The 25009-nt window shown below is 35.3% G+C and overlaps 1 protein-coding gene across 2 annotated transcripts in view; it reads left to right on the top strand.

Moving 5' to 3' along the window:
* Window positions 1-996: 996 nt before the first annotated feature.
* Window positions 997-25009, top strand: part of cdk17 (cyclin dependent kinase 17) — a 51422-nt gene continuing 27409 nt past the window's right edge. Inside the window, exon 1 of one of the 2 annotated variants that reach the window (XM_026226818.1) lies at window positions 997-1519. The gene's annotated coding sequence lies outside the window, so the exon portion shown is untranslated. The remainder of the gene's footprint in view (window positions 1520-25009) is intronic. The other variant, XM_026226809.1, reaches the window with a different exon arrangement.

Below are 25009 nucleotides of genomic sequence, written 5' to 3'. Positions count from 1 at the left end.
ATTAAATAAGCTTTTTTTCATATGCTTTAAAACATCATTTATTCCTATGGTGGCAAAGCATATAGCTGAAGTTTCAACAGCCACTCCAGTCTTCATGATCTTTCAGAAATCATAATATGCTGATTTATTATTAATATGTTGGAAAGATGTTGCGCTACTTTTTTTGGAACCTGTTAAACTTTTTTTCAAGATTCTTTGATGAATAAAAAGTTAAAAAGAACATAATTTATTTAAAATAGAAATCTTTTGTAACAATGTAAATCTTTATCACTATATTTGTCCATAACATATCCTTGCTGAATAAAAGTATAAATTCTTTTTTTTTTAAAGTACTGAACCCAAACCTTTGAACGGTTACAAATATTTTTTACAAAAGATTCAACCGATAGCAGAACTTCTGACTCATATCATATAGTTGCTAAGGAAATTTTATTTTGTATATACTGCATATGAATCATAGTTTCACAACTATTATTAATTATGAAATGACCCGTTGAGCAGTTTAGTGGAGACCAGGACTAGTTTTCACAAAATGAAATTTCCACAAGGCCTATATCTTAGCAACTATATGGTTTGAGTCAGAAGTTCAATTAGACAATTGCACATAATCTTCTAGAAGCATTTTCCCAACTTTCTCCATATACTGTACAGAAATAGCTTACATGTGACATCGCGCTACTTTTTTTCAATGATAGACATGATTAACATCAATTACTTGGAGAGGCATATACAGAAATAAACTATAATAATAATAATAATAATAATAACCTATCCTTAAAATGATTTACTAACCCCAGTCTCCTCTATAGATTAACAATCTTAATTAAACCCTGGACCACAAAACTAGTCATAAGTTGCATCTGTATATTTGTAGCAATAGCCAACAACAATACAAAATTATTTTTCTGTTATGCCAAAAATCATTAGGATAGTAAGTATAGGTAAGTTTTTTTTTTGCACCTTTAGGTTTCAGATTTTCAAACAGGTGCATTTCAGCCAAATATTGTCCTATACAAAGCATACATCAGTGAAAAGCTTATTTAAAAAGCTTCAAACCTACAACCTTTTGCCTGTCAAATTAGGTCGTAACCACGACGCCAGTTCACCCACGAGAGCAGATGCGTCATAGCGGCAGTTAGAGAGCAGGTGGCGCTGTTTGTCAACTTTCAGATGATTGCTATGTTCAAATAATTGTTCGAGAAGGTTTGCCTCTTCCTCCGATGTCACCCCTGCGCGGAGGCGTCAGTAGACGGGCAGCAGCAGCACCCCTCCCGGCCACGAGCACCGTCACCGAACGCTCCAGGGAAACGATCGCCATAGTGAACCGCACGCGGAACGCTCTTCTGAGGACACCAGCGCAAGTTTGACCGATAAAGGTCGGCCGAAGAAGCTGCGTGTTTTGCGTCGGAAAAAGCGGCTTGTGTTTGTGTGTGTTGGCGGAGAGTGGAAAGACGGCATCCGGCCTCCGAGAAGCAGGCGAGGGCAGGGACTCGCGTCCAAACAACGTTTACCGTCTCTGGTGAGTCTTCCGTGGCGTTTCTTGTAACGATCCGAATAGGCTGAAGGTAGACGTTAGTTGCGACGCTCTTGTAATGTTTGTCAGTTATGTTTAACCAACCAAACAGCCAGGTTTGGGGAGTGTTTGGAACTGATTAAATGTTGTTTAATCGACCGTTGGTTTGTCAACACGAACTATACGTCATGTTTAAATGCCGTGTTGTTGGTTTAGCTATGAAAGGAAAGCACAACCGTTGTTTTGAAGTGTTTATTTAAGCTTTGACTAGTACCGAATTCCACCACCTGGTTGAATAACAATCCTGACAGGCTTTGTAACGTTAGAGTTGTTTTTGTAGTTTTGTTTCACGTCTGTCTTTCCGTAAATAGAATCCATAATGTTGGAATTCGGTTGTTGTTTTGAATAAACATTATAAAATGACCTGTTCGGCTGAATTAGTTGTTATGCTGTCGGGGAAAATGCAAAGAATGTTAAACAATTGAATCCCATATTTTTCTGTTTAAAATACATTTTATTGTCTGGAAAAGTTTTCAAAAGTTAGTTAAAGAACTTATTTGTTGTCAGAAATTTAAGTACAAATGTATGCGTGTATGTATATGTAATCATCCAAGAATAATAGGTGCTATTTTAAAATAATGTAGCATGCAGTTTTACAAGGAGAAACAATCAGCTGCTTATTCAAAATTGTAGTAAGTATGATCAAAGTCATGCTGATTTATGATCTTGTTTTATTGTAATAATGAATAACACCCTTTAAACATTGCATCTTTATTATGCCATTAAAGTGTTCACTTAAAAAGAATGCAGTGCACATTTGTTGTTGACAGTCTGTGCACTTTCAGACCCTTTAAATGTCAACATTTATCTGATTATCAATCAGTGTTTCTAAATGGCTTAATAGACAAACCACAGATTCAGTCCTCATCCACACATCTTCCTACAGTCAAACCACAGGTGACTTCGTAACGGGGGGAGATGTGTTGATGGGTTTAATGAATCGTGAACGTGGACAAATGTATCTCCGCCCTCCAGCAGAGCAAAGGGGGTTGCATTAAAATCTGTGACTGTGTAGAATATCAACGTGGTACAAACTTCACATGCCCTTCGTTATGCCAGGTCTATTTGTGAGTCGTGCAAATGTGGAGGATGAAGATGTGCATGCATTGAATTCTGCAAATGAGCACGCATGTGTGCATGTATGTATGAGTGCATGTGCCTTCTTTGGATGCGATTATGGGCCCGTGGCCAATTTAGGGATTTGCCATCCCCAGGATGATGCCTATTTCTCAATCAGGGGCTCTTGAGATGGAAATGAGGGTGCGTTCCACAGCCTGGCATGCCGTTGTTGCATGCATGACCCAAATCAGGGACTGTGGTTTGGCTGTTCTCAGTCTGGACGGCTGGATGTAATGTGACCCACATGGTGATGGACGATTGTTGAGTATATGAGATATTATAGGCACGCCGTTGTTTCTGTGTATGCTTTAGCATTTGATGATGATAGTCGGTGTAACAGGAGGACAATGGGTCCATGCCTCACCCAGATGAAGCTCATAATACAGTTTCACGTCGTGTTAGTGTGTTGTGAGGAGCAGGGTTACATGGCCTTTGTTGCTTCTGGGCCCTTTGTACTTGTGGTGGTGGATCATGCTGAATATGCATGTCCCATAAAAAGGCGTCATGAAAAAGCATCTCTCATTCTTATTCTCCGCTTGCTTTCTCACACACGCCCACGCACACTTTGCGCTTTTATTTTTGTCTTTCTGATAAACTGTTCGTATCCATATTTCATCCCCCCTCTAGCTTTTCCAGAGTATGTGGTTGTGTAATGCGCCGTCTGATAGCATGAAGTGTAAATGTCTTATTTTACGGTTGAGCTGCTTTGTTGGTTGGTCAGTAATTGGTTGTTTTGGAGTCTTCAAAACATGTTGAAAGAGTTCCAAGCTCAGGAAATCTACAATTGAGGTGCTACAATCCATCAAACTGGGACTGTTGCTGGTAAACTACTAGTCTAGTTAACTAGATTTCTACATTTAAAAAAATATATATATTATTATAATGTTTTTTTTTTTGGATATTGAGTGTTTGTGCAAAACCCATCACCATATTGTTTGGGTGTGCTTGGTTTTTGTCAGGGGGCCTGTTCTTCAGTCATCGCTTATTACATCTGAGATGATATCATCGCGCTAATCAGGATCTGGCAAATTCGTTTCTTCAAATGCACCTGTTGTTGATGATTATAATGGCTGGATTGAGTTATCTGAGTTAATTGTGTGTTCATGGGTTGGTTTAAAAGGGGCTATGTATCGGTGATCATAACCACGATCAACAATGCAGCGATTGGCTGGCTGCAAGACAGCAATGTAATGACATCATATAATTATAAAAAAGATACCTGACGAAAAAAACGTGACACATTTTTTGACTTTTATAAGGAAACAGGCAAGCGAACAAAACTATATAAATGTTAATAGATAAATGGAATGTGCACAGTTTTTATTTTATTTTTATTTTTGTACATTATTCCCAATTATTTATATGCACGATTTTTAATATTTGTACAGGCTTTACACCTTCTTAAGGGTCAAGATCATGTTAACTGCATCTTCCGCACTCCCATCAAGCTTCCCACCCCTGAGATTTTAAAATAAGCACTTTAATATTTAGGTATCATGCTTTACATGTTCACAGTTCTAACATTGGTTATTGGTCACGTTATATGCAGTTCATGTGAATGTAAGCATTTAAACAGAGTCTAGAAAAATTAAAACGGGGGAAAAAAACTGAATCCAGATTGTTTTTAATGGAAAATATAGAATAAAAAAAGGCCTTCAGAATTTTTTTTTTTTCAAATTTTAATAAATTGCTGTTTAATATTGTAGGTTTCATGTCATGATTTCAGAGTCTAGAAAAACTAAAATGGAAAAAAATAAAATTTGGAATTTCATAGGGCCCTAGGAACATATTGCCATGCGAGTGTTGTTGGTGGTTACCGATGTGTTGCTAAGGTGTTCTGCTTAGTCACTAAATGGTTGCTTACCTTCAGTTGATCCTTCAAAGTATGCAGTATATTCTAATTCTATATCTCCAGCTGAGTGTTACTTAATAGTTTCCCATTAATAGGGTTTGTGGGAAGGAGACAAAATGATGAAAGAAACAAATTGAGTGTAAAAGTGAGAAAATGAAGTAGCAGCGTGTTTTTCACTCTGGAGACATGCATTGATTTGGTCTTATTGTGTTTCAGCAGAACGATTGTTCTTGCTTTCTTGTGTTTGTGGATGAGGTGAGCAAGGTGGAGGAAGCACATTGTTGCAGGCATTAATGTAACTTGACCTGTGCAGAGCTGCTAGCAGTCAGGCGGTGGGTTGTGTTATATGAGAACCCGTGTCTCTTGTTCTCTCTGCAGTGGGTTCTTGTACTATCAGTAGGTCAAAGACATGATGGATACAGTTAATTTGTTGAAGAACAGCTGATGCTCTGCTCTTCATACAGTACAGATACCTCTGACTGCACACCCATACGCCTCTTCCCACAACACACTCTTTTCATACACACCTATTCACACAAACCAGACACAAAAGTCAGTGTTGCTCCATGTGGTGGTCTTTCTCTGGTCGTTGTTCTTAATCTTGATAACTATCTTTCTCATGTAAACCACCAAAAACGTTGTCCAGTGTCTTTCTGAGTGCATCTGAAATGGTTTTTGGTTGAATCGGTTGAAAGAAAGGCACAGTATTATTATAACACTGGTTTCGGGTTCATCGTAAGCAGATTTGGTGCATATTTAAAGGCTGCATTTTGTGCAAAAAAAATGAAAAATAAATACTTGGGATTTTGGAGAATTGCATATCAGAGTGACATACTGCCAAGTACGTTTATCCATACTCAGAATTCGTGCTCTGCATTTAACCCCATCCAAGGTGCACACACACACACACACGTTTGTTTTTGTGAAAAGTGGGGACATCCCATAGGCGTAATGGTTTTTATTCTGTACAAACTGTATATTCTATGGCCCTACATCAACCCTACACCTAACCCTCACAGGAAACTTTGTGCATTTTTACTTTCTCAAAAAAAAAACTAATTCTCTATGATTTATAAGCGTTTTGAAAAATGGGTTATGTCCTCATAAGTCACCCTCTCCTTGTAATTCCTGTGTCATACTCATGTCATTATACAAAGTGTCCTGATATGTCACAAAAACATGAGCACACACACACACACACACCATGAACACTCACCCAGAGCAGTGGGCAGCCATTTATGCTACGGCGCCCGGGGAGCAGTTGGGGGTTCAGTGCTTTGCTCAAAGGCACCTCAGTCGTGGTATTGCCGGCCCGAGATTCAAACTAACAACCTTAGGGTTAGGAGTCAAACTCTAACCACTAAGCCACGACTTACCCTTAAAGTACATAAAAATACAGCTGCAAAAAAATTAAAACAATTGTGTTATAATAATTTTTGTAAATATTATTTTTATTTATGTAATTAGATGTTAAGTTATAATTAAATTTTAATGAGTTATTTAATGTAGTATATGTTGTTTATAATTTTTAAGGATAATAAGGATATATACATTTTATCATTTATATATTTAGCAGAATATTTTTACATTAATTTTGATAGCAATTATAAAAAAAAAAAGTTAACTGTTGTGACCCATGCATAGTGTTCTTTTTTTAATTATATATATATATAATATAAATTTTCCCCCTTTATTTATTTATTTAAATCATTTTTAATACTCTTAAAACAGTTGAGACTGATATAAAAGTAATTTTTTCCTGCATGCTGAATGTAGGTTAGTTCACAATCTTTAAGTGGTTCACACTTTTTGGACCCTGTTAGCAATGTAGACGTCTTCTGGAAAGGGCATATTGCTATTGGCAACAAGATCTCACTCCATTTCTCTCTTCCTCGTTCTGCCGCTCTGGTTCTCGTCTCTAATTCTCAAGAATGTGACCCTGATCAGGCCATCACATTTAGTGTGTATTGACAGTGATTCTTCCAGTTGTGATTATTCTCACTAGTTCAGTGTCACTGATCATATTGGAGGTGAGCACACATTGTTCAGAACCTTCTCTTCTGCCACTGAGGAAGTGGAAAACCTCACAGGAAGTGACCTAATTAGAGAGTTTATGCATGTCTGTCTTGTTGCTTTAATGACATCATAATTCTGTCATGTTCAGTCCCCACACATTTCTGTAAACTGCCGTCGGCTATTTGAACAATTGGTAACCTTTCAGGAAAAACAACCAGTTCCCAAACACAGGAAGAGAGGCATGTAGTACAGGACCTGGATGTTGCTGTGTGATCTGGGTGAACCATTACTCGACTGTCTGATACCTGCAGCCCTGGACCCTACACAATGAGAGCTATTTCAGCCATGCAAAGAATGTACGTGTGTGTTTGTTTATTTGTGTGCAAGTGCTTGTCATTTCCCTAAAGTCCCAGGTTGATTTGAAGAGGTAGGCTATTAACTAGAGATATATGTATTGCTGATATTTACATTTTGTTACTTACTTGGTTATATTAGTTAAAAAAATTTTTTAAATGGTATGGAATATTACCAAAGGCAACAAAATAGTCATTTTAAGTTTAACTTGCATTAATTTGCATCAAAATAATATTACATGACGAAAAACAATAAATGTTATTATTTTTTAATAATAGTTATTTATATTTTGTTGATAGTTGAATAATTTTATTATTAAGTGTGATTATTAGATGTTTTATTTTTAAGAATGTACTGAAAGTTAAAGTTTATAAATAATAAATTATATTATTATTAATAATTAATATGTTATTACATTAAAGTTATTATAGTACTACATAATATTTAATAATTATTATATTAATATTTATAGAATTTGATTAATAATATCTGAAGGATAGTTTAATAAATTAGTAATACATTTTTTTTTATTCATGCATTTTTCTGATTGCATGAAAATTGCATAAATTATTTGAAAATAAATAGGCCTAGTTTTGTTACTACTACTACTAATTATTATTTATTATTTTGATGACAGTTTAATAATTTAGTAATAAACTTTTATTCATATTGTTATCACATGAAAGTTATTAAAATAATACATTATATTTTGACGATAATTTGAAAATAATTATAATAGCAGAAGCAGTAATAATATTGTTAATACTGTATGGCACAATAATATAATGCTACATTAATGCAATACTATAGTATTTTTTGAATGAATATAGTATTAAAAATTGGAACTGAGTATTGGCCATTGGTCATTTAAACAAAAATCAGTACTGGTGTAGATCACTTCTAATAACCGAGTTCCTGAAACTCTTATGGTAGTGCATGGCATTAGCAGCTGCAAGGTCCTGAGTATACATTGAATGCACTGTAATTCGTTTTGCATAAACACGTCTGCCTGATGAATTAATGTAAATATAAGCAGTGTATTTAGCATGTAATGTGAATGTATGTTCTGTCTCTGTGTGTGTTAGTCTGTTCCTGGTTCAGCTCTCTCTCTCTCTCTCTCTCTTGCCAAACTTCACATTCTGAAAGGTTTCTTTGTATAGTGCCGCACTGAGCCAGACTGCTTCAACATCCCACAAATACACTCACACGCTAAATTCTTACAGTACCATCCAGTGCCCATCTCACATTTGGGCCAACTATGCTGCATTCGCTCTGTGTGCCATATAGTGGCTTACTTTCCCCTGTGACCAATTGTGACACCAATTGTGCCGTGCGTGTCCATCTGTATGTGTTATGCTCTGATTGGCTGATAATCTCTGGATCAGATTCAGGATTGAGATTGAAAGGGTCCCTACATAGTGTTCAGTAAGCAATTTTTTTTTTTTTTTTTTTTTGAAAAAAATGTCAATTAGAAATAAACAAGTTGTATTTATGTTAATCTTTTTTTTTTTTTTTTTTTTTTTTGGTGTTCAATATGAAAATAAATGTAACTTAGTTCATTTATAATGTGTATGTGTCATCTACACCGTAATGTGACCCACAGACATAACTGCATTGTAAAGGTCACATATCATGTGTTTTATGCTCACGCTGTGGTGAATTGAGCTGAATTAAAAGGCCAGACTTCTTGTTACTGTGGTTATTGTACCTAAATTTGTATAGCTCTGTGTAAACAATACTTGCACAATGACTGGTGGGAAAATTTCCCTCTGCACTTCCTGTGAAGTGATGTATTGAAATGATGTGCATCTTTTCCCTAAGCTGTTGGTTTTGCACTAAGCATCGCAATTGTTCTTGGTGGTAAGTTATTTAAATTATATTTATTTATTAGTTTTTTCTATTTGATAATTTTTTTGTTATTGTTTTTTTTTTCTCCAATAAAAATTAGCTTTTTGTGACAGAATTTTTTTTTAAATTGTAATATTTATTTGTAAATATTTTAAAGCATACAGTAGCTTAACTGTAAGTTAACTAGATCATTAGCTTGCAAATTGGGGAGCTACTGCTTCTTCAGATGGCTGTCTTTGGCTGTTGGGTTGTGTTTTGCAGTATTTTTTTTTTTTTTTTTTTACATCTCACCATGAATGTGCCATTTTCAAGCCACAGTGTCATAAATAGTTCAGTTTTTAAAAAACGTGTCTCGAGCCCCTGCACTATTTCATTCTAGCTGTTTTGGAGCGCAAGAATGCGTCCTGTGTGAAAGGCCCCCTAGGGACATGGTTTCAAAAACTCTGTCTGTGAGACTCCGACAGAGTGAGAGTGTGTCTTTGAGACTTCTTTCATCCTTCTAGCTTTAAAATATTTATGGCGAGGCACATCGATAGGGAACAGACGCTTTGGTGTCACTCACGTTCGACTGAAGGAGTGTGTGTGTGTGTTTTCTCACAGTGATCTCACTGCTTCTCTCATCTCCCATGGTGTTTACATTCCAGCGTCTCTAAGCAACAGCGGAGCATCGCAGATCTCTACACTCACACCCCCCCCCCACCCCTCCACCTTTTACTGCAGTAAAGCACACTTTGTTCTTGTACATAGAGGTTGATAAAGTTACCTGGAGTTTGCTTACATGGTGTCACCACAGAAATGTTCTTTCCCCCATCAGTATGTTATGAAAGTCTAAGAAATCAAATGTTTATCACTTGGAATAAAATCAGTTTAACTGAAATGATTTAAAATGTAAATAATAATCTAACAAAAATCGTAATAATAATAATAATAATAATAATAATAATAATAATAATAATAATAATGAAAAAAAGTTTAAAGAAAATAAAAACTCTATAAACATGTTTTAAAATAACATTTTATTAGTTATATTTTAATGTAACCAAGACAAACAACAAAATTACTATAACTAAAATGAAAATGTAAAAACATAAAAATAGAAATGAATTCAAAATATTCATAAAAACTGTAGTATCTCATTGATAATAAAATGACACTGAAGGTCAGTCAGTGCTTATATTGATTGTACATTTATTTTATATTTAATTCAGTGCATTAAAATGTGATATTTTAGCTGTAAAGCTGTCATTTAAGGGTTTGACTGCTTAGCTGCATAAACTTTTTTTTTTATTGTATTTTATTGGTATTACTTTAGAATTTTTGTCTTTCATTAATCTTAAATGGCTTTTTATAGGTTTTTATAAAAAAAATTATAATTCAGAATTGTATGTCCTTTCAATAAAAAAATAAAAAAATTATACTCTCATAATTCCCTCTTTGTGCAAGGTCTGCTTTCCAAGCATATATAGTTTACCCTGGGCTGTCCTCGCCGTTTCCTTCAGCTGTGATCGATTACAGTAGTTCGTTTTTGTTTTATTCTCCAGGTCTTGGGTGATTTAGCTGATGTCTGAAAATATGTGCACATGTGCACTGGAGATGTCCTTAAAGGGACAGTTCACTTAAAAATGAACATTCTGTAATAATTTACTCACCCTCAAGTTGTTGCAAACCTATATGACTTAGTTTTAGCTGCTGAGCATAAAATAAGAAATTTTAAACAATGTCAGTAACCAAGCAGCTGACAGTAGCTATTGACTTTCATAGTATGGGGAAAAAATACTATGAAAGTGAATGGCTACCATCAGCTATTTGGTTACCAACATTCTCAACCCTCTACGTTGCGAGTAAATCACTCGCATATATGCGACTAAATCTTCACTCTGAGCGACTAGATGTCTGATATTAGCCAATGGTTAATACTAGGGCTGCACGATTCTGGATAAATTGAGAATCACGATTTTTTGATCTCATATAGAGATCACGATTCTCCTAAGATTCTTTATTATTATTATTACTATTAACATTATCATTATCACAAGTATATAAATTAATTATTTTATTTTGCAAGGATTCTTTAAATTGATCAAGTGTGACAAAGACATTTATAACAAAATATTTCTATTACACACAATTATTGTTCTTCTGAACTTTCTATCAAAGAAACCTGAAAAAAATCTACTCATCTGTTTTCAACATAATAATAATAATAATAATAATAATAATGTTTTTTTTTGAACGGCAAAACAGCATATTAGAATGATTTCTGAAGATCATGTGACACAGACTGGAGTAATGATGCTGAAAATACAGCTGCACACCACAGAAATAAATTACATTTTAAAATACATTCAAGTGAAAGCAGTTATTTTAAATGGTAAATATTTCAAAACTTTACTGTTTTTGCTGTACTTTGGATCAGATAAATATAGTTTGGTGAGCAGAAGAGACTTTAAAAAAACATTACACATCTTATGGTTCAAAAACTTTTGACTGGTAGTGTATATATAATATATTTAAAACCCCAGTTTTTTTAATATTAGAATGATGAAAAAGTTGTTTAGATCACTGATTCAACGACTCACTCATAAACCTACTACACTTGTTTCATTTCTGGATGAATCAGCGTTTTTGAACGATTCTCTTGAATGAAAAATTAATTCATTGACAAATAAATTAAGACACTTGTCGCCACCTATTGGTGAAACAATGCAATCGACACAAACGTTATTTAAAGCGCAGTACTTTCAAAAGGGGATTTGTTATATTTTGATCGCTGCCATATAGACATCAATGTTTATATTTAAACTATAAACTTTATCCCAGTATTTCTGTGATAATATAAATGACTGTAAGACAGATATAATACTGTGTAGTTGAAAAGACTGTTTGTGAAGATGTTTCTTAACCAAACATGGTAAGAGCTCTCTCTGTGTCAGCGGCAGTGCGCGCACAGATTTGAATGATCCGGTAAGACTTTGTCAAAGGTTTAACAGACTCGGGGAATCGTTGTCTTTTAGAAATGAGATCGAGAGGGTGTCTGAATCGAGATCGCGATCTTTTAACGATTAATCGTGCAGCTCTAGTTAATACATTCTCAGATTTTACTCGCCATTATATAAATTGGAGGCTAGGATTAAGTTTAGCTCAGATATATGTTCACTCGCCGAACACTCTCTGACTGAGTGCTTCAGAGTTTCTCTCTCCGTCAAGCAATCTGTGATATTTTTCAGTTCATCTCAGTGGATGTACCTATGTTTAATGTTACCGTAAACTCTACTGTAAAGCACATCACTTGCCGTCACTTTGGTGAGAGCATAGAGAGCGAGAAAGTCTTAAATACATGCAGAATTGACGATATACTTTGTTGAAATTTCCTGTCAAAATAACAGAGCTCCTATAATTTTTTTTCAGCTTTTAAGAACTTCCGAGTTTTCGGTAGCGGGCGGAGCTAATGCGCAAATGACTATTGGCTCATCGGCTGGTGTTCACCTATTATCATCCCTGTTTTGATTTCAAAAAATCAGTTCACGCAAACAAAACCAACCTTATAAATATTCTTGAATCCAGTAGCTCGCTAATCCTTAGTGCGTTTTATAATGTGCTTAGAAGTAGAATTATCATCTTATAAGTATTAATATTCATTTTATTTATTTATTTATTTTATTAACAGAAACACTGAATGACCAACAAAGCACCACCACCAGTACAGTTAAAATGTTCATACATGGTAACCAAGTTTTAATTCTAATTACTGAAGTTCTATCAGTAAATAATACTTGTATATCATATTATAATGCTTCACTGACTGATGTTAAGAGTGTAATTTCAGATATTTTTTTTATATATATATATATATATATATATATATATATATATATATATATATATATATATATATATATAATATAAATTTACTAGCCAATGGCGATTTAATTGGCAAGTTGTCTGTAGAGGGTTGATTCTTCAAAATGTGTTCAGCAGAAAACAGGAATTCATACAGGTTTGGAACAAATGGAGGGTGAGTAAATGATGACAGAATTTTCCTTCTTGGGTGAACTTAACTTCATGCTTCCAACATCAGTTAGCATTGAGTCCAGAGTTGGCAATGGTTTAGTTAGCACTGTGGTTAGTAAAGTGGGCTGTTGCACTGGGTAAAGAGTAGGTCAGCAGATGTAGACCACCCTTCCCCCCATTAGTTGGTCAATCTGGTTGACTGCTATCTTTTGACAAATGCATTTCCTATTGAAACAGTAGAATGAAGTTTAGGTGTGATATATAATTGCAATTGTATTGCATAACTAACATAACAAAACCATTAGTTGCTATCCATTTACATCTTTTGCTTGTACAATACAAGATGAGTTATCAATTTGCTGTCGATACATTTGCACACACATTTATTGTCCGCTTTATCCGCTGATCATATATCAAATATATCAAAACTTAATTTTTGATAAGTAATATGCATTGCTAAGTACTACATTTGGAAAACTTTATAGGTGATTTTCTCAATATTTAGATGTTTTTGCACCCTCAGATTGGTAGAGCATTGCGTTAGCAGTGCAAAATGTCATGCGTTCAATTCCCAGGGAACACACATACTGATTAAAAAGTATGTATATATATATGTGTGTGTGTGTGTGTTTTTTTCTGTACATTGTACAGTATCACTAATTAAACTTAAACTAAAATGAATGTATGTATATGTGTATGTATATATATTTTATTTTTTTAAATTTGGTTTTCTATTTGTCATATTGTCCTATTCATGCTTGTACAGCACTTTTGTAAACACGCTGTTTCTAAAAAAAAAAAAATATATATATATATATATATATAAACTAATCCAAATTACAAAAATGCATAAACTTAATTCAAACTGAAAATTTTAAATAAAATCTAAATAATAGTATATAAATATTTCTAAAATTACTCTACCAAGCAGTCATTGGAAATTTAGGTCAGCCTTTTGGATTAATTTTTGATTGTTAATTGTTCAGCTTTTTAAAGTTCACTGGTCTATTGATTAAAAATGTGTTTTTGAGTTGTTAGTTCAGGTCTATGCTAGCTAAACCTGTTTGTTATTGAGAGCAGAAGAAAGTCTGGAATGATTAACTTTGAGTCAGACGGGCGTTAAACTCCCTGTCCAAAGTTTGGTTAGATTGCATTGCACGCTAAAGAAGCTAGCGCACTGCAGTGCCACCATTCCTCATAAACTGACCTAGTTTCTCACATGCACTGAGTTTTCAAATGTACCTTTTAATATATTTATAGTATCAAAACCAATAAGTGTAGGTGTTTTTTTATTTATTTATTTGTAGTTATTTTAAAAATTCCAGAACATTGTCCAAGGATGCAGGGAAATCTTTTTAGCACATTACCCAGAGGGCTCAGCATGCTTTTGTTGTTTTATTGTGCTATTTGTTTGTGATTCTGCACTGGAATGTTACTCACATGCTGTTTTTGTTATCATGGCATAAAAGAGGATCATGGGATTAGAAACCTGATTCAGTCATTCGGGTGTCAGGACAGTCAGATGAACTGCCACCCGACCCATCAGCTGAGAGCTCTGAGCGAGTGCCAAATGTGCACTTCCTGTTTCAGCAACGTTGATTTTGACCTCTGTCTTTCAGTGTGTTTTGCTGAAAGGTTTGTGGCGGGAGGCAGAAGCCCGGCTGATGGAGTGCCGGAGTGACACATCTGGGTGATGGAGGGAAGCTGGCCTGGGCTACGGGCTAAAAATATAAGGCTAAGTGGAGTAATGGAGCATCTCTCGGGCGAAGAGAGAGAAACGAATGTGGGACATTGTGGATGCTTCATGGACACAGGGAGGGATGGGTGCTCTTATTCACTGACCTGTTAGTACTCGCCCCCTTTAAAACTCTTCTATCAATCGCTCACCTGACAGTTAATAACCAGGAGTACCATTGTAGTACAGTTACAACACAATGTGATAAGCCAGATGATTACATGTTATGATTCACTTTACTTTTTGTCCAGAGCAGTGCCTCATAAGTGGTTTTGATGGCCCGCCAGTTTCAGTTTCTGCTTGTTTAGATGACCTGCTTCTGGATGATTTGAACTGTTGCATATGACACAAATACCCATATAAACAGATTTTAAAAATATGTAAACAAGGATTAATATTGATTCAATATCATGAGGGGAAAAAAGAGAATAGCTTTTTATTGATGTATTATTGTTTCGAAACTGCTTTAATTACAATGCCTTGTTTTATATGTAAACCTTATTTATAAACAATTTTATATATTTTTTTTTATTTGTTTGGATTTCAGTTGTGGTTTTACTGTGCTTTTGAGCATGTAAAAGTATTATTATTTTTAATTGTTTATTTTTACAATATTTACAAATGTTTATTATTATTATTAATATTTCAGTTTGATTTTACTATATTTACATGGGTTTTAATAATAATTATAATACATTTTATTATTATTATTATTAAAACCTAATATTGTAAAAACAAATCATGTGTTATTTATTTAATTAATATGAAGTTATTTGTTTAAAACATATTTTGGAATTCTATGTAGTTTTGTGAAATATCTTGGACTGCTGTGCCAATACCTTGGTGCATGAATATTTATTCATCTTCATGGTATTCCTTTCTGTACATGCTCCTTTCAAACTTTCATCCCTGTTGGTCATATGGACACAGACATATCTGACCTTCCATTGACACTACGTGTGTGTGTGTGTGTGTGTGTGTGTGTGTAACAGAGACTGAGAACAGGCAGTTCCCTGCTGGAGTCAGTGCTGCTCGGTGCTTCATTCGTCATGGGGGATTGTGTGTGTGTGATCATCCTCTTATCTCTCGCAGACACAAACACGTGCAGACACATTAATGAGCACAATACTTTCTAGACTGCTGTGAGTGGGTGTTAGGCAAGGTTTTGTCTATTTTCATTCATAGGCAATCTCCTATATTTTTCTAGTACTCATAATTTAGTGTACAGTACGGAAGGACAATACATTTGATAACAGTTGTATTCCATCCTGTGTGATACATATTACTTTGAAATATGATTGGATGGCATTTGTGTAGATGATCTGGATATTAGTATCTTGAGATACTTCCAACAGTGTCAGACACCTGAGTTTATTGACATGAGAACCATAATTAGTCATATATTAACAGGATTGGGAATAAAGTACTGATTTGCAAATATAAATTGTATTTAATATTTTACACACTGTTATTCAGTAGTGCTGCCATGGGGCTAAAGAAAATAAATTATTAAATTAGATTACTGTGTTAAATTACGTTATATATCAGATTAGAATTAAATATGATAATTATATTTATAGTAGTGAAGTTTGACCGTTTGATTGCACATTATTTCTTGTAATAAATGGTAAAAATGCTATCAGAAGTACTGATGTTTGTATTGTAATTGCATAATTGCTATATGACTGGTCAAAGGTTTTTTTTTAATGTTTTCGAAAGAAGTCTCTAAGGCTCACAAAGGCTGCATTTCTTTGATCTAAAATATAGTAATACTTTGAAATAATATTAAAATCAAAAATAACTATTTTAAGTTTGAATGTTTAATGTAATTTATTCCTGTGATCCAAAGCTGAATTTTCAGCATCATTACTCCAATCTTCAGTGTCTCATGTGAAAACTGATACATTATTCAAAATTGCATTCTTTTAGGACTCATCTGATGTTACATATATTCCCTGGGGTATTCATTTATCTTTCTTTTATTCTGTGTTCTTGTTTATTTACGTGTAAGAATTTGCTTACAGAAGGGCAAATGTGGTCTGTTGTTGTGACGCTTCATCGTTTCATATCCTCAGAGTCTCTTCTCGTTCGGTCCTGCAGCTGAGATGTTTTGATTTTAGAGATCATGTGTGTTTTTGTTTACTTATGGCTGACAGACTGCATTATCTGAGTATCGCCACATTCCTGTCTCAAGGATTTTTGTTTGTGTGAACGAGACAGCTGGAATGGAGGATGGTACTTCACATGGAGATGCTGTTGTGACTCCTAATGATTGTGATTGAGTTTTTCTTCTGATTTCTGACTTGATACTCGAGTAATTAAGTTGTGTGCTAAAGCTCTTATGAATTATGAATTATGAATTAGCTTTTTAAGAGAGCTTGAGCCAGTCTTGAGCAGCATTTGAGAAGACATCTCCATCAGGACTCTGTCTTCATGAAAAATTAATTTTGTTTTGGGTCTGTCCTGATGGATGGCTTGCTTTGAGATTTTCCAGCTGAATATTTCAGTGTTTATGTTGATACGAGTGGGCTTATATAAGATTCATTGTGACTGATACTGTAAGCTGCCTAATGCACTTAATTGAGTGTTTGTGTGAGTGTTTTGTATAATAAACTTTGACTCAACATATTAACACTCAGCAACCAAAGGGACTTGTGGAAAGAATTCAGGAATAAATACTCAGGTCAAAATGATTAAACTGATATATTGTGCATAATGGGATTTTGCAAAGTTTCGAAATGTAAAATAAATAACTAAACACTACCATTCAAAGGAATTCAAGTCACTTTTATGCTTGATCAAGGCTGCATTTACTTAATCAAAAATGCAGTAAATACATTATAATTGTTCAGTCTTATTTCATTTTAGAATAAAAGTTTACCATTATAATATGTATTTAAAATGCAATTTATTCCTGTGATGTAATGCTCAGTTAACATCATTACTCCAGTCGCCAGTGTGACATGATCCTTCAAAAATCAATCTAATAATATGCTGATTTGCTCCTCAAGACATATTTCTTATTAAAATTATCAATATTGAAAACCGTTGTACTGATGGTTTCTCAGGATTTTTTGTAACTTTACATATGTCTTGATTAGGGCTTGACAATATATGATCATGCGCATTTCGTCAGTAAAGTCGGTTCTGTGATTAGCGGTAAATCCCCATCACTTGCAAATTTAATATGCAATAATATGCAATCTTAAGGCCATAAAGTCCTGGCAACCTAAAACCAAACCATACCTGAACAAAAACTACTGGAGATCTTCCTCCATATTACATTCACCAACACTACTTCTCTCATGCACAAACACAAAGCGACACGTCCTTTTGCCTTCGTCATTGTGCCTGACATCAGCCGTCCTGCGACTCTGCAGGCAGTCGTCTGTATGAATGCATTTATTCCATCTGTCTTCCCATCAGTCATCATGAGAACATTGCTTTTTTTTTACAGCTGGGGGCGAGAGTGATTTTGAAGAGCGTGCTAATGACGCGCTCAAGTGCTTTAAGCATCGTGGAGTGGACGGACAGATGAAAGAAGCTCAGAACAGCCAGATCTCCCGCTCGTGCTCCTCTTTCTGCGGCTCTAATTATGCTACACTGTGTAAACGCCGGGGACGATGCATCTTTGATGTCCTGCGGAGGGCAGATGTGCTAATGCACGCTAACAGGTCAAAGGGAACACATCAACAGGCCCCGATATCTTTCTGACGTCAGTAGCTGATCTCTGGAGCTTGGCTTTTTCAAAGGTGAAGTTCACATAATGGGTGTAAGCAGATGCTTTCACCAGGCCGGGTATGAAGCGGCTTGTACAGTCATGCGTGTGATATGCCTAATTTCACTCGCTGTTAAGCGTACTAGCTTTCTCTATGTTAGCCTTTTTTTTTGTCATTTTAGTCTCACTTGCCTGCAGTTTGGCGCAGACGAGCAGAGTTGCCGTGGAGATCTCATGCTTTGTAGTCAAACACAAAGACATCATTCTGCTTCTTCTATGTCTCTTTCTCTTTCTCTCTCGCTCGCTTGCTCCTTCGCTTGTTTTGGCCGCTCGCTCACCCACTCAAGTCAGCCGCTCCATCTCTCTCTCTTTGGGTGTACGGAGTGGGTAAATTCCAGATTCTGATCTGTGAGAAAGAAGATGCTGAGAAATCCCAGGAAAGACTGTTGCCATGGCGACGGGGATGGACTTTTTGTTTGTGTGTATTTGGGAAGAGATAAAAAGAGAATCGAAAATTCCCTGGCTTGTCAATCTTAACCGAGAATCCTCCAATATTCATTTGAGATTCGAGATGTGTTTTCCAGACTTCCCTTATAATTTCTGAGTGACGTAAAGGTTAAACATTTGGGTAGATTTTGAAGGGGAATATATATGAAAAATACGACTTTGTAGGTTGAATTTTGGGGATTTTTTTTTTTTATATGTGACCAAATCAGAATAAACCAGTATTTGCATTTATTTTTAATTATTGTTCATATTATCTATCTGATTAGTGCAAACAATGATGGTTGCAAACAATATCAGGGTTTTTCTTTAATATAATAAAGACATTATACATGTAGGTAAAATGTAAATACCATTTTAAAAAAATTGAGGTAAATCAAACCAATGTGTGTTTTTTTACAGACACACCATGGCTGCATTTACTTGATAAAAACAGTAATGTTGTGAAAACAAATTACAATTTAAAAAACTGTTTTATATTATAATATATTTCAAATGTCATTTATTCCTGTGATGCAAAGCTGAATTTTCAGCATCATTACTCTAGTCTTCAGTGTTACATGATCAATCAGAAATAATTTGCTGCTCAAGAAACATTTCATATTATCTGTATAACAGTTATACTGCTTAATATTTTTGTGGACCCCCCCCCCCCCACAAAAGTTTTAAGGAACGGCATTTATTTGATATATAAGTCCTTTGTAACATTTAAATTGTCTTTGGAATGGCCAAAGTTGAGAGCGCAAACCCCGTATTATCTGTTATTCTGATCCCAAAATATTTGTCTTTGGGATCCTTTTACCTTTTTAATCCTCACAGGGTGAAAATAATTTGGTAAAGAAGTAATTGTACACTTTTCTATAATAAACCAAATGATTCAAGGTGTCTGCAGCACAGACCGTCCCGCAGGTTTAATACTTGGGGATTGTGTTAGTGTTCATCTCAGTGTGTCTGTTTAACTTACTAACCCAGTTTCTGTGTCTCCAGGCTACACTTAATTAGCCTGTTGTTTGATGCCTCTGGCTGGTGAGTGGTGTGATGTTTGATGTCAGGCCTTTCCGCTCTAATTACCCTCGGCCCATGGTGCCACCCGGCTGCTGGGGTCGTCCCAGAATTCATCAGCGCCAGTCCTGGTGTTTTGTTTGTATGTGTGATTGAGTTATTGGGTAAAAAGCGGTAATGTTTGCAAGCTCTGCAGGTTTGTGCAAGTGCATGTGTTTGTTTTCGGGAAGCCGTTGTGAGTTTGGGATGTATTATCTGCTCCTGGGTGCCCCCAGCCCGCACGAGGTGCATGAGGGTTTTGTTATGGTGTGGGTAATACACCCTCTCTGTCCTACACAAAGACGCCTTATCTCTCAAGAGGAGCGCATACAGGCGAGGTGGGCTAATCCCAGCCCGAGGGATGTAAACAGATTCTCTCCCGGCCTTTGATTCCCATGCTCGTGTATGATTGGATGACTGTAAAACTACTCATCTGGAGACAAACAGAAAGATGGAAAGGGCAAAGTAAAAGAGACAATAGCAGAACAAATTTAGCAGTGTCTGACAAACTGTGTCATGGTGGATTCTGCTATCTATCTATCTATCTATCTATCTATCTATCTATCTATCTATCTATCTATCTATCTATCTATCTATCTATCTACTGTATATTTAGATCTTAAACTTGCTATTTATAGACTGGAGAAATGATGCTGAAAATTCCGCTTTTCATCACTACATTTTAAAATATATTGAAACAAAAAACAGTTTCTTAAATTGTAATGATATTCCAGATATTTATTATTATTAATATTATTATTATACATTTTTCTTACAGGATTTTTAATCAAATAAATGCAGCCTTGGTGGGCATGAGAACATAAAGTAAATAAAATAAACATAAAATGTCTTACTGACCTCAAACTTTTAGTGTATGTTAATGTTGTGGACAAAATGTTTTTTATTGTATGTGTTTAATTTAAAATATGATATGATGTCCACTGTTGATTACATTTAATAAACTAGACTGTATAATTTCTGTAGACCAAAATCCCCAACTACAACATGCATATCAAATGACCTATAACCGTTTTTGCATATTTTTCATTATCAGTCTTAATGCGGCCTGCTGTTCCCCCTCCAGCAGCCCACTTTCCTATCAGTGTGATCCCCGGAGAGCTGCTGTCTGGGGACGGATATTGCACCAGGCCGGGGGGCTTAATGATGGGAGGTGGCGCAGTGACCATAGACGGCACTGTCCCGATGCCATTCGCTCATTGGTCAACAATGCAGCATGTCAGTTTAACAACAGTGTCAGTGTCCTGCTGACCAAGAAGTAGACAAACCGAGAGAAAAAAACAGTACGCCTGTACACTTACTTTTGTGACGCGTTTATTTTATTGAGTCAGATTCAAGAGGAATAGAAAAACCTTTAGAGAAGCCATGCATGAGTGATTTTACATTTTGAAAGGGTTGTTATTAGTCTTGACGCAAAGTGATTAACCTTTATAATCATGCTAAAACCGCCTGAAGAAATTGCAACAGCAATAGAAGACCAAGATGTATTTGAATAATTATTAGGAATGATTTAATAATTTATATAAATTATTTCATTTTATATACAGTACAGACCAAAAGTTTGGAAACATTACTATTTTTAATGTTTTTGAAAGAAGTTTCTTCTGCTCATCAAGCCTGCATTTATTTGATCAAAAATACAGTAAAAACAGTAATATTGTGAAATATTAATACAACTTAAAATAATAGTTTTCTATTTGAATATACGTTAAAAAAATAATTTATTCCTGTGATGCAAAGCTGAATTTTTAGCATCATTACTCCAGCCTTCAGTGTCACATGTAACATCCAGTCTATCACATGATCATTTAGAAATCATTCTAATATTCTGATTTATTATGAGTGTTGGAAACAGTTCTGCTGTCTAATATATTTGATGAATAAAAGGTTAAAAAGAACTGCATTTATTCAAAAGAAAAAAAATTATAATAATATATATTCTAATAATATATTTTCTTTACTATCACTTTCTATCAATTTAACACATCCTTGCTGAATAAAAGTATTGATTTTATAAAAAAAAAATAGAGAAAAAAAAAATACTGACCCCAAATTACTGACCAGTAGTGTACATTGTTATTACAAAATATTTATATTTTAAAAACATAGCTTCTTTTATTTATTTATTTATTTTACTTTTTATTCATCAAAGTATCCTAAAAAAGTATCACATGTTCTGAAAAAATATTAAGCAGCAGAACTGTTTCTAACTTTGATAATGAATCATCATATTAGAATGATTTCTAAAGGATCATGTGATAATGATCCTAAAAATTCAGCTTTGCATCACAGAAATAAATGATAATTTAAAGTATAATACATTTATAAACAATTAATTTAAATTGTAATAATATATCACAATATTACATTTATTTCTGTATTTTTGATCAAATAAATGCAGGTTTGATGAGCAGAAGAAACTTCTTTCAAAAACATTAAAAATAGTAATGTTTCCAAACTTTTGGTCTGTACTGTATGTATTTATTTAAATGCATTAAGTTAATTTTTATTTTATATTTTGTTAATAAGTTTATATTTAAGGGAAGATGGTGAAAAACTTTTTTTTTTTTAATCCAATGGTCAGATTTGAGATTTTGTGGAAATAAAACATCCAAAACACACTTTCAAATGTTTTTTATTGCTCTTTATCTATTTGCATCTGTATATTTCAATTAAATACATATTTTGCAGAGCTGTTTTCTCAAAACTAAGATTTTCTCCTGCACTGAGCTAGAAATCTCTACTTTAGCAGTACATATACAAAACTTTATAGTTTTATTCCGATCTATAAAAGTATATATAAAACCTTAAACTCTCTTGTTAGTTTTTTTTTTTTTTTTTTTTTTTTACCCTATTTACCTAAGGTTTCTTGCCTTACATTCACGGTTTAAATGTATTATTTATTTATTATTAATAAATGTATTATTTATGACATAAAGTCATTGTAGACCAAACATCAAAGTCTGACACTGAATAATGTCTGCGTGTCTTAAATGAACGGGATGGTGACTTCGGCGAGTGTTAAAGTGTCTGTATGTGTGTGTTCAGGCTGGTTGTTCCTTTTCCTGGCAGGTCTGACAAAGGAATGCCAACTGTTCAAACACAAGCCCATGAAAACACACGCTTATGGCCACAGGGTGTGTCCAGACTCTGCCGTCCTGCATAGCAGAGTCAGATACCAGCTGTTTGAGAGGATGTGCTCTGTCAGTATGCACATTTAACTGTCCGTCGGTGCTATATTGGCCTGTAGCAGTAGTCTAGTAGTCTAATCATTCATATGAGAGCTTGTGGCCCCCCTTTCTTTAGACTGTGTTGGGTAGACAGATGGCATGCATGCTTGTGCATGAATTTATTTGAGAGGAACCAATTTCAGATGCTCTGACTGGCCGTTTCCTGTAGTTGCGGGCAGATTTGTGTTATTTGGATGAACTTTTCACTCTTTGTGGCGTCCTGAAATCAGACACCATCTGAGTAGAACCATCTCGCTGTAACCTGGTCTTCTTTTGTGCGTCAGTTATTTGTATGATTGCATAGGGGCCAATAATATCAGTATGTGCTGTACTTTTGGTTCAACTAGGAGAACCTTGGAGGGTTTAATTTGTACCTTGCTTTTGTGATCTCAACAAACCTATAAGTCCTGTGTGAACTTGGGTGGGTGAAGTCTGACGGTAAAATACAATGGACAGAAAGAGTCCCGCTGCCTCCCATAGCAAGGTGTTTCCTGTCTAAAACGTGCAAAGTCAGCATGTATTGAGAGAAATACACAGGCACACACACATTAAACTGTATTAAAAGCCTTTAGAGAAACCATGCATTGAGTGATTTTTACATTTAAGGGTTGTAATGCATGACTATTAACCCCTTTAATCATGCTTAAATCAACGTTTATTTATTTATTTTAATAATGATAAGGGATGCAAGCTATGAGGTGTATTTCAATATTTAAATTTATTTCAATGCATTGGCATTAGGGCTGTGCAAATAATCAAATGCGATTTTCATGTGATTATGAACACAATATTGCGTAGCTTGTAGAGGTCGACCGATATATCGCTCGGCCGATATATCGGGCCGATATTTGTCATTTTTTAATATATCGGCATCGGCCGATATCCGTGTTTAGTAGCGCCGATTTAAAGTCAGGCACGTCGGCGGGCAGCCCCGTGTTATTGGCGCGGTGGAAAGTGCTGCTGCAGCCACTGCATGTGAAGCACCCCGAGCCAAAACTTTTGGAAGATTCAACAACAGACCTGCGAGATAAAGGTAGTCAGAGAATTTCACTCTGTAAATGGGGTGGAGAAGTTGTCAGCTCTTACAAACACTGCAGCGTGATTGAGGGCTCCGTTACTCCGCCCCGCTCACAGACAGCACCGCGCTCGGAGAGACAGCTGTCCTGGAGCTGCCCAGAACGGTGAATCACATGTGTTCGGAAGCATGGTTTGATGCAGACAATAACCAGTTTTCCATCCAACTCATTTGTATTTAGGAATGTCAATATTTGATAATTTCCATGATCGATCGTCGTTTAAATTAATGATCAAGTAATAACCTTTAATGCTGCAAAATGCGTCTGCAGCGGTATTATTATTATGTGCAAAAGCCACTTGGAAAAAAAGCTTTCTCACCTGAATTAAAGGTGTTTTAGTATTAATAAAATGCTAGTAGCAGGACTGTAAAATGAATAAATGTGATTATGATCGTTTGATAAAATGAAGAGAGCGCGCCATACGTTTGAGATCATTTTACTTTGCTGAATGTTTTCTGTCAAGGAGACCGCTGAATGCGCCTCTTTAAATGGTTTCGTGGTGCTCGTTGTTGTATTTTGAAACGCAACTGCAATGTTTTCAAATGACACTATAGTAGTGGTGCAACGGATCATCATTGATCCGTGATCCGTTCCGATCAATATCTTCAGTTCGACATACGCGTGACCCGCGGATTGATTTATAAAAAAAAAAAAAAAAAGTGGCGCATGTTCAGTCCACACTCAGTGATAATGCCGAGCGGAGGAGCTTGAACGCCCCGCGCACTTTGGCTTCCCTGTCAGATATAATGATGAAGGAAAGAGGTTAGAGTGAAAAGATTGTGCCAGATCTTTATGAACAGGAGAAGAAAAAAGTTGTGGATGAACTATCCCGAGCATTCTCTGTTGCGCTGACGACAGACGGGTGGACGTCCAGGGGGACGGAGAGCTCTGTGACGATAACTGCTCACTTCATC

The sequence above is a fragment of the Carassius auratus genome, chromosome 4 (assembly GCF_003368295.1).
Source record: "Carassius auratus strain Wakin chromosome 4, ASM336829v1, whole genome shotgun sequence".
Classification (NCBI taxonomy): domain Eukaryota; kingdom Metazoa; phylum Chordata; class Actinopteri; order Cypriniformes; family Cyprinidae; genus Carassius; species Carassius auratus.
This window is presented reverse-complemented; position numbering and strand designations above follow the sequence as displayed.